Here is a 12,131-nt window from a genome sequence, read left to right on the forward strand (position 1 = left end):
TCAAGCAGGGATGGTCTAGGACAGAAGTGTGGCTAGCCTGTGGATTCTCCCTTCCTCATGGTGACCCATGGCCTGGAACTTGTAAAGTGACAGGGACAGAGCAGACTGTCTTGAATTCAGTCTATTTGTCCGCATTGCCTTTCTGCCCACCCTGAGTGGGAACCCTCAGGGGTAACACTGTTGCAGCCGGCTTTAAACCCCGTACGATACCCAACAAAGTACCTTACAGAGAGTAGGTGCTCCAGATTTATTTGTTAAATTAATTTAAAAGATAGTTATCACTTTGGATAAGTACAGGGAGGGTATGATTATAAAATAAGCCTGATCCACAAGATAAGTTAAAAAAAGTACCATTAGGTAGACAAAAGTACAGCTTGGCTAGTGATTGGAATTCCAAAGTAAATGCATGATACATACTTTTAGGGGAGTTTTTCATAGAAGGTCCACACCTTGAGTTTAATGCATTTTCATTTTTTGTATCAGTGATCCATTTTACCAGTGGTTTCTGTAATTTCAGACTTAAAACTGTCGATGAGTTGCAAATGTATGAAAAATGGTTTGGGAAAGCAATTTTTATGCAAAGTTGTTTGTTTTGATGGGTTAAAAAAGCACGTATCTTTTTAAAGCAATGTTTATTTCATGTTTTGAGTGGCAGCAAAAATAATTGCGTGTTTGAAATCTTTGAAATATGTTTTAATGCTTTTAAAATGACTTAAGAGCAAACGTGCCAGGTTTACCCACTGCTTTAGCCATTCCATGGTTGAAAGTTAGCTTCACTTTCCATGTTTTATGGAACTATTTAATATGCTCTTCGATTATGTCTTTTAAACTGCAGTCAGTGTCTGTACCTGGTGGACTGATTAGAACATTTGATACACCTACAGCAAGATTTTGTGAAGAAGAGATAGTACAGTTTTGTAGATGCTTGATTCTATTCTAAAAAAAAATGAATATGTGTATTTTTAATATAATATAAAAGAATTATGCAAACATGGTCTTATAATAGGATTTTATTGGTAGATTCAGTATGTATATGCCTGGTATATATGCTGAGAATTCATTTTCAAAAAAGACTAACTGCCTTTCTAATTTAAAACCTTTTCATTTTAATGAGACAGGCATTTAGAAGGATTCAGATAAATCTATAAAATTCAGACCCAAGATCACTCTCCAGCATTTCCCGAGTGCCTAATAAATGTATATTTTAAGTTACTGGGAATTCATGGAATTGTAGAATTCTTTGAACACATATTCGCTGGTACGGACTAGTAATTGACAGTTGATTATACACTTAGTATGTGGTAGGCACTATTCTAAAGTGCTTTACATGTATTAACTCCTTGATCCTCACAATATGCCTATGAGATAGGTGTGATTATATTCATCATTGTATAGATGAGTTAGCTGATGGAGGCATAGAGAAATGAAGTGATTTGTTTTAAGGGCGCACACAGAGCTGGAATGGGAGGCCAGTTACTCTTGGCTCCAGCATCCGTACTTTTTTTTTTCACGTCTTTATTGGAGTATAATTGCTTTACAATGGTGTGTTAGTTTCTGCTTTGTACTTTTAACTACAGTGACAGAGTATGTGCCAGGCACTTTGGTAAAATGCTAACTTTGTGCCATACTTCCAAGGAAAGGAAACTCACTAGAATTATAGAATTTCAGGGGATAAAAACAGACCCCCAAAGGTCATTTAATCTAACCATCCAGCCAATGATAGTGCTCTCAAGCAGTCTGCAAGCTGCCATGGGGTCGGGGAGGAATAGCAAGGCAGTAGAGTCTCTATAATGAGCTGTTCAGGGACAGAAACAGTGCCCTCCTTATAGGTTAAACATGCTATATCAGGCTTTTATTATATTTACTGCTGGGTCTTAGATCTGGGATGTGGCCCATGTTGTTTCTGAATCCTTATATAATGAGCTGTGTTACTGCAGGTTTCTACCATTATAGCTGTAAATTCAAAACCCACAAACACACAAAGGCATCCATCCAAGTATAAAATTACTAGGGAAATGGGAAGGACAAAAAATGAATTGTTAGGTTTGGGGGATAATTACTGGTGGCACTGGTGTGGCTCGATCTTGATAGTAAATGAGAGTAGTTTGGAAAGATTTCAGGGGCATCGTGAAAGTCAAGTACAGATTTGCGAGGGTCAAATGATGTAGACAGATTTCAGATGCTGTGATGACATGCCTAAATTATTCCATAGAAAAAGGATGCCTGTGTGTTTCGTGCTTCCAAATTTGTCGACAGAATGAACGTAGGGGATAAAAATCTGAGAGCTATATTGGAGCTGCTGTTGTAGATACTGTTTCCCTAAGGTTTTGAAAGCAGAAGTAGTACCTTATTTGTATCCTTTGTCCCTTGCCTGTTACGGTCTTACTATCACTTGTTGAATTTATATGTACAAAATGTTATGTAAGCAGAGGGGAGACTATGTCAGGAAGTTACATAAAGCTTCATACAATAAGTAATGTTTGAGTATGACTAGGGATTTTATAGGTAGAGAATGTTTTTGTGGTGTGTGTGTGTGTGTGTGTGTGTGTGTGTGTGTGTGTGTGTGTAGGTGGGGTGGGAGATACTCTTCATCCCCATTCCTGTTTTCTTTTGTATAAAAGTAAGCCGCTAGCCTACCACTTGTGGTTTCTCGTCTGAGTCATCCCTCTTCAGCAAACATGGAGTGATTTACCTGATTGTTGGTTATTGGATAAGGAACTGGGGATTTGACTGTGGCTCCAGTCATTCCTCCTCTCCTCTTGGGAGTGAGCACTTTCTCCATTCTCAGCATATAATAATGGAGCAGGGGGCTGTATATGGGAAGAGCTGCTGTTGTCTAGCACCGTGTGTCTCTGGCTGGTGGGTCTGTAAAGTTCTGGGGGTGGAATATGGGAAAGCCCACTGTCGCCATCTAGTAAATTACACTCTTCAAAATCAGCTGCATTGGTAATAAAGGTGGTAACTTGGTTCTCTCTGTTTGCTTTTTTGTTTTGTCTCTCAGTTTATTCAGAACTTGGATAAGGTTATAATTTATTGAGCTCCCTCACATCCCAATATAGCCACCAGAGACAGGCATTCTTGGAAGAGAATAATACATGTGAAAGCATATAGAACTGAAAATGCATAATGTCAGAATTCTGTCTGGCTGCAGGAATGAGCACAACAGAGGATAATCGAGGAAGGGTTAAGGTTGAATGAAGAAAGGACTCTCATGGCACGCTAAAGAGTTAGCCTTTATCCTTTGCATTTTATGGTTCTCAAAGTATGGTCTGGAGACCACTAAGGTCTCTAAGAACATTTCAGGGGGGGCCCAAAACTACATTCATAATAACACTAAGACATTGTTTACTTTTTTCACTCTCATTTTCTCATGAGTGTACAGGGGAATTTTCCAGAGGCTACAGGATGTGCAATATTGCAACAAATTGAATAGTTATGAGACTAAAGTACATATGAGTCTCAAAGTAGATATGAGACTTCAGCTTCTACTATAATAGAACATCTTCTTTTAAGCCAGTAATTAAAGAGATTTGCAAAAATGTAAAGCAATGCTACGTATCTCACTAGCGTTTTTTAAAAAATACTTTCATTAAAATGTTACATTAACATGTGATGGATTTATCATTTTTAATGAATTAAATAAAAAATTAAAATTTTTGTTTATATTAACTTACAATAATATATCAATTTATAATACAGCAAATATTAATAAACATAATTCACACAAACAAAAGCTGTATGGGGCCCTCAATAATTTTTAAGACCAAGTTTGAGAATGTGTCCTATGCATGAAAGAGAACCTTTGGAGGTTTTAAAGTAGGGGATCAACATGATCTGGTTCATATCAGATATTTAATTCTTCAAAAGTTACAAAGAATGGCCATGCCCAGTGTCGGTAAAGATGTAGGAAATGAGTGTTCCACTGGTAGGAATATGAATTAGTATGGCCTTTAAATAGGGTGTTTGGGCACTATGTACCAAAAGACTGTACATAAGCATACTTTTTGGCTTAGGAATCGCACTTTCAGCAATTTATCCTTAAGGAAATAACTGAACAAATATTAAAGATATAAATACTATGTTTTCATATTTGTTGTAGTATTGTTTACAATACTTTGAAAAAAATAGAAAATGACCTAAATGCTCATGTTTTAGGTTCTACAAGGTTTGGAAATCACTCCACTTCCGGGGCCACACTGAGCCTTGATTATTTTAATTATAATGAGATCGAGAGTTCAGCATTTCAAGAGGTAGAGGCTGATGAAAGGATCTCATGTACCCTTTGTTCTCCATCAGAGTCAGCACCCAAATAATATCCCACACTTACTTGCACTGTGTTCAGCCGTCTCCCTCAAGGTGAGAGATTTAAAAGTCCAAAGGGTCCAGACACCCAGAGCGGACGTTGTTCCCCCAGAGGCTGAGAGAGCATAGCAGTGAGTGAGAATCGTCCATGGCCACACAGCTGTACATTTGCAGGTTTGACTGGGCTACCTTTCCTGTGATTAAATAAAATTCTACAATAAAATTCTTTTACATCTTCCTGTTGACATATTAAGGATATAAAAATGTGAGTTTCTCATAAAACTTCGTATATATATGTTTAGAAAAGAAACATAGTTCATAAAGTACACAGGTTCTAATCAAAGGATTCACAGCAGTGACTCATTTTCCAACAGTGCAAACCTACAGATTTCTTAGTGTAAGAGCATAGTGATCCTTGACAATATTAGATTTGTTCCCAAAAGAAGAAAAGAAAGCTCGCATGTTTGGCACCAGAATTTTCAAGCCCATTTAGTATTTCCCCAAGAATCTCCAACAATAATCCAACAATAAGGAGTTCATAAAATTACAGTACATAAATATAATGGGCTACTAGTAACCTCAAGAATGAAGAAAGATGTAATTTTTATCTTTGTGCCTCTATAAGTAAGATTTTTTTCCCTTTGGTTTCTTTCAGGATTTTTTATCTTTGATTTCCCGTAGTTTGGAAATGATATGCCTAGATGTAGTCTTTCTGGCGTTTATCCTGTTTGGTGTTTTCAGAGCTTCCTGGATCTGTGGTTTGGTGCCTGATAATAATTTGAGGAAATTCTCAGTCACTGTTTAAAATATTTCTTCTGTTTCTTTCTCTGGCATTTCCATTATGAATATGGTACACCTTTACAGTTGTCCCACAGTCCTTGGATATTTTATTCTGTTTTATTCAGACTTTGTTTTCTTTGCTTTTTGGTTTTCAAGGGTAGTATTGATACGTCGTTTAACTCACAGGTTCCTTATTCATTCACGTCCAGTCTATTAATAAGTCCATCAAAGACATTATTTCTGTTAGTGTTTCTTTGTATCTAGCACTTCATTTTGGTTCCTTCTTAGGATTTCCGTCTCTCTGCTTACATCGCCTATCTGTTGTTGGCATGCTCTCTACTTTATCCACAGTGCCTTACCATATTAATCACAGCTGTTTTAAATTCCCCATCTGATAATTCCAACATCCCTGCCATGTCTGGTTCTGATGTTTGCTCTGTCTCTTCAAATTGTGTTTTCTGCATTTTGGTATGCTTTGTCATTTTTTCTTGATAGCTAGACGTGCTGTACCAGGTAAAGGGAACTGTTGTAAACAGACCTTTAGTTGTGTGGTGAAGTGTGGGTAGGGGAAGTGTTCTGTAGTCCTGTGGATGGGTCTCAGTCTTTTAGTGAGCCTGTGCCTCTGGACTGTGAACTTCACAAGTGTTTCTCAGGTTTTATTCCCCTCCACCCCACCTTAGGTGGCATAGGGTGGCTAGGGTGGGCTGGAGTTGGATATTTCCCTTCCCCAGGTCAGTTAGGCTCTGATGATACCTGAGTAAGTTAGGCTTTCGTTAACCAGTTTCCCTTGAAGTTAGGTCTTGTTAAAAATAAGGTGTTCTAGGGCTTCCGTGGTGGCGCAGTGGTTGAGAGTCCGCCTGCTGACGCAGGGAACACGGGTTCATGCCCCGGTCTGGGAGGATCCCACATGCCGCAGAGCAGCTGGGCCCATGAGCCATGGCCGCTGAGCCTGCGCGTCTGGAGCCTGTGCTCCGCAACCGGAGAGGCCACAACAGTGAGAGGCCCGCGTACCGCAAAAAAAGGAAAAAAAAAGAATGAATGCATTAAAATTTATGATTCAAATTTCCATTAATAGACTGTAAAACAAATGAAGAAATCCATATAAGTCTATAGTCTGTTTAACTGTTTTGTACCAATGTTAAGTCTCTTTAACTGTTTTGTTGCAGTGTTAATTTCTTGGTTTTGGTAATGTACTGCAGTTAAAGTAAGATGTTATCAATGCAGGAAACTTGATGAAGGGTTCACAGGAACTCTGTACTATATTTTACAACTTCTTGAGTATCTATAACTATTTAAAAATAAAGTTCTTTTAAGTAAATGAAACTAGAAAAAACATTTGCAACACAAGAAGGAGAAAAGAATCAAAGCTTTGATATATAAAAAGCTTACCAAGCAATAAACAATACATCCTAGCAGAAAAGTAGGCAAAAGGCATAAATAGATATTTTGCAAATCATGGGTGGCTAAATTTATGAAAAGTTGTTCAAACTCACTCAGCCAGGAAACAGCAAACAGAAGACATATCGCTTTCTATTTATCACCCTGTTAATGATTAACAATGAACATAATAATACCAAACACTGCCAAGCATGTAGGTAATTGGGCACTCCATCTACTGCTAGTAGAAGGGTGAGTTGGCACAATTTCATAGGAAGCCAATTGGATAGCACACAAAGTCACAAGGAGTTGCAATTTCATATACAGGAGTTTATTTTTAGGAAAATAGGATATACACAAATATATCTATAAAAATGTTCATCAAGCACTATTTATAATAAAAATCTTAAGGAACAATAATAGGAAAATGATTAGATAACTATAGCAGAATATCATCATTGTAGGAGAATATTAAATGGCATGGGGAAATGATGCCAAGTATAAAAAATCCAATTAAAAAACAATATGAAAGGATATGTACAGTATGATGCCAATTATACTTCCAAAGTTTATACATAATGAAAAAACATGGAAATAACAAAATAGCCATAATTGGATATCCTGGGGCAGTGGAATCCTGTATGATTTATTTTCTTCTTTGTGATTGTATTAGGTTTTCATCTTTTAATGTTGGTCATGTATTACTTTTATAAGCAAAGCAATAAATAAAACATCATAATAAGATCTGTTAACCAGATTTCTTAAACTCCCATTATTCTAGGTCATACAGGAACAATACTCTTTTATACTTTTAAAGCTTATAATCTAAAGGATAAGCTAATATAAGATGGCAGGAACACCTAAACACGTATATAATCTAGTAGAGTTATTATAGGAGAGCTAAGAGGAAGTTTGTGTAAAGAAAAGAATGTGAACTTGGCAGTCAGTCAGATCTGGCCTTAAATCCTACCTTTAAAGGTTAAAAAAAAAAATTTATTTGGCTGCGTCAGGTGTTAGTTGCAGTATGCGGGATCTTTTAGTTGCAGCATGCGGTATCTTTTTCGTTGCGGCATGTGGGATCTAGTTCCCTGACCAGGGATCGAACCTGGGCCCCTGGCATTGGGAGCATGGAGTCTTAACCACTGGACCACCATGGAAGTCCCCTACCTTTAAAGATTAAAAAGAAGTTCAGTTTTCTCATCTAAGAATGGGGGTAATAATACTTCCGTCATCTGACCTATGATGAGAATTAAATGAAATAAGGTACAGAAGTGCCTGGTATACAGAATATGTTCAATAATTGTTAGTTTCCTTTCCTAAAGAGAGTTTTGGCAATAAAAGAAACATATCTTGAAAAGTTTGGAAAGAGAAAAATAAAAACGCAGTGAAGAGGTAAGAGGTCATAAGTTATCCAGACTGGAGTCAGATAGGGTGGGATGGATGTCGTGGGAGGGAGAAAGAAGGAAACTAACAAAGACTGCAATGAAATGGCAGAGAGCTGCCCCCTGAGCTCACTAGAGCTTCTCTGGTTAGGAGGGGAGGGAGGGGGATTACAGTAGAAAAGGAAAAGGGAAACTTGCTGAAATATTTATTGCTGTTCCACTGGAATTAAGCTTCTTGAGAGCAGGTACCTATCTGTCTGGTTCACTCTTTATTTTTTCTTCCAGTTTTATTGAGATATAATTGACATATAGCACTAAGTGTGAGGTGTGCAGCCTAATGATTTGACTTACCTACATCATGAAATGATTACCACAGTAAATTTAGTGAACATCCGTAATCTCATATAGATACAAAATTAAAGAAATAGGGAAAAAATTTTTTTCTTGTGATGGGAGCTCAGGATTTTCTATCTTGACAACTTTCATATATAACATACAACAGTGTTAATTATATTTATTATGTACGTTACATCCCTAGCAGTTATTTATCTTATAGCTGGAAGTTTGTACCTTTTGACCTCCTTCATTCAGTTCCCCCTCATCCTGCCACCCACCTTTGGTAGCCACAAATATGATCTCTTTTTCTGTGAGTTTGTTTGTTTTTGAAGAATAATTGACCTACAACACTGTGTCAGTTCCTGTTACACAACGTAGTGATGCGATATTTCTATACATTTCAAAATGATCACCACAGTAAGTCTAGTTACCATATGTCATCATACAAAGATATGACGTAGTCGTGACTATATTCCCCACAATGTACGTATCTATCTATCTATCTGATTATTTTAAGTTACTGATTTCTTAAGTTCAAACGATTTTAATAACCCTGCATTTTTACTCCTTCCCCACCAACTTTACTGTTTTGACGTCATATTTTAAATCTTTCTTTTCTGTTTATCTCTCAGCTACTCATTCTGGATACAGATGATTTTTTTTACTCTTGTCTTTTAACCCTCCTATTAGCTTTATACATGGCTGATTTATTACCTTTACTAGAATATATTTGCCTTCACCAATGCGATTTCTCCTTTCATAATTTTCATGTTTATAGATGTGGCCTTTTTTTTGCTGCTTAGACAAGTCCCTTTAACATTTCTTGTAAAGCTGGTTTGGTGATGCTGAACTCTTTTAGCTTTTCCTTGTCTATAAAACTGTTGATCTCTCTATCAAATCTGAATGAAAACCTTGCAGGGTATTCTAGGTCTTTCCCTTTCATCACTTTAAATATATCATGACACTCCCTTCTGGCCTGAGGATGTTCTGTTGAGAAGTCAGCCGATAGCCTTATGGGAATTCCCTTGTATGTAGCTTGTTTCTTTTCCCTTGCTGCTTTTGATATTCTCTCTTTATCCTTCATTTCTGCCACTTTAATGACACCGTGTCTTGGTTTGTTTCTCTTTGGGTTGATCCTGTTTAGGACTCTCTGTGCTTTCTGGACCTGGATGTCTGTTTCCTTTCCTAGGTTTGGGAAATTTTCAGCGATTATGCCTTCGAATATGTTCTCTGCCCCCTTTCTCTCTCTCTTCTCCTTCTGGGACTCCTTTAATGCAAATGTTAGTATGGTGGATGTTGTCTCAGAGGTCTCAAACTCTCCTCATTTCTTTTTATTCTTTTTTTCTTTTTTTCTGTTCAGTGATTTGCACAGCTCATTGACCTGCTCCTCCGTATCATCTCGTCTACTGTTAATTCCTTCTTGTGTATTTTTCATTTCAGTTATTGTATTCTTCATTGCTGTTTTTATTTCTGTGTACCTGGTAGCTTGGTTACATTTACTGACCTTGGAGAAGCAGCCTTTTGGAGGAGATGTCCTTTATGTCCCAGCAGCGCAGTCCCCTCTGGTCACCAGAGCTGTATGCTCTAGGGGTGCCCGTTATTTGGGTTGTGTGGGTCCTTCTGTATGACAGCCTGACTACTGTGGGCAGCCTGGTAGGTGTAGCAGGCGCCCCGGTTCGGTTGGTTGCCAGGCGCTGCCTTGTGCAGAGGCTGCCAGCCTGTCCGACACTGGTGGACAGGGTTGGGTCATGAGGCTACTGGCTGTGGGATCCGGCGCGTCCCAAAGCTGGTATCAGCCTGCTGGTGAGTGCGGCCGGATCCCAGTGTGACCGGCTGAGGGGTCGTGCTGTCCTGTAGCTGGTGCCGGCCTGCTGGCGTGTGTTCTGGGTCCCGGTGTGGCAGGCTGCAGGGCTGTGGTGGTCCTGGAGCTGGTGCCCACCCACTGGTGGGCGAGGCCAGATGCTTGGGCTTGTGCTGGCTCACTGGTACGTCCTGGGGTCTCTGGCTTCAGGGCCATGGGGATCCTGGAGTTGGTGTTTTGACCCTCTCGTGGATGGGGCTTGGGCCGGGGATGACTTGAGGCTGGTGCATCCCCATTCGTGGGAGAGGCTGGTCCCGTGGCTAGTGCTGGCCCACTGAAGTACAGGTCTGGGTTCTGGGCCCTCTGGTGGACGGGGCCAGGTCCCAGGGTGACTGTGGGCTCAGAGAGCCTTACGGCAGCAGACCTGCTGGTAGGTGGGGCTGTGTCTCCACCCAGCTAGCTGCTTGGCCTGAGTCATCCCAGTACTAGTGCCAATAGGCTGGTGGACAGGGCCAGGTTCCAGTGCTCAGAAACCGGAGGAAGGATTCCAGAGTGGTGCTTGCCAGTGTCCCCGTGGTAGGATGGGATCCCAAAATGGCTATGGCCAGTGTCTGTCTTCCCAGGGGGAGCTGCAGTCACCTCCTGCCTCTCCAGGAGGCTCTCCAAGATCAGCAGGTGGATCTGACCCATAATCCTTTCACATTCCTGCTTCTGCCCTGAGTCCCAGAGCGTGTGAGATTTTGTGTGCACCCTTTAAGAATGGAGTCTCTATTTCCCACAACCCTCGCGTTCTCGCAAAAGAAAGCCCCGCTGGCCTTCAAAGCCAAATGTTGTGGCAGCTCGTCTTCCCAGTGTAGGACGTGTAGGCTGGGGAGCCGACGTGGAGCTCAGACCCCTCACTCCTTGGGGCGAACCTTTGCAATTGTAATTATCCTCTCATGTGTAGGTTGCCTACCTGGGAGTATGGGTCTTGATTATACTGCAGCTCTGCCCCTCCTACCTCTCTAGTTATGGTTCCTTTTTTTTTTTTTTTTTTGCGGTTCGCGAGCCTCTCACTGTTGTGGCCTCTCCCGTCATTGCGGAGCACAGGCTCCGGACGCGCAGGCTCAGCGGCCATGGCTCACGGGCCCAGCCGCTCTGCGGCATGTGGGATCTTCCAGGACCGGGGCACGAACCCGCGTCCCCTGCATCGGCAGGCGGACTCTCAACCACCGCGCCACCAGGGAAGCCCAATAGTTGTAGTTTTGATGTGCCCATGGGAGAAGGTGAGCCCAGGTTCTTTCTGCTCTGCCATCTTGGCCACTCCCTGTCTTGTTCACTCTTGCCATCCCAGCTTCTGGAACAGTGTAAGGCACGTGGTAGCTACTCACTGAATATTTATGGAGTGAATAAATGTTCAGTTGCAATATTTATTTATGTGAAATGTTTATTAATACAACTTCCAAAGAGCATATCAAACAGAAGCCTCCTTTTAGTGTGTTAGAAGTGTATTCCTTTAATTCTTTGATTGTAACAGGTTTACCAAATGCTTACATGTGCCCTAATGTAGGACTTAACAGTAACGAGTAACAAGGGGACCCGTGTCCTCAAGCAGTGGTGTGCTGGAGCCAGTTAGCATTTCCTTGTGAGAGTCAGTTGTTTAAATTTCAGGAGTTTTTTGAAAGCCGGTTGTTAAGCAGAGCCATTGTAAGAAAATTAAATTATATGACCTTAGCAAAACCAATAAATTATATTGTAAATAAAGTTAATAAACCCTCAATACTTATTCCTTCCCAGTTTATTTACAGCATTTTACTATCACTGATACTCCTGAGGTTCTTTATTCTGTTGTATCTGAACAGTAGAAATACTGTATATTAAGTACTGCTGTTTATTTCTTCCCAACTTTGTGATAACTGAGACCATGTTGGTGGCTTGAATTTGTTCATGGTGTGGTGGAAGTATTTATACCACAGGAGTTGATAAACACTATAAATCAGGGTGTTTTCCTAGGAGAATCCATTTTAAAACATTACCAGAACACCACTGCTCTCAAAAAAAGAGTACATTCCATGCATAGAGACCCATAGAAGGGAACCTAGTTTGTGGGGTTTTATGGCCAGGTGGGCAGAAAAACATGGCTAATTAGGGGTTCCCCATGTATAGCAAGGCTT

Source organism: Pseudorca crassidens, chromosome 11, assembly GCF_039906515.1.
Source record: "Pseudorca crassidens isolate mPseCra1 chromosome 11, mPseCra1.hap1, whole genome shotgun sequence".
In the NCBI taxonomy this organism is placed as follows: Eukaryota; Metazoa; Chordata; class Mammalia; order Artiodactyla; family Delphinidae; genus Pseudorca; species Pseudorca crassidens.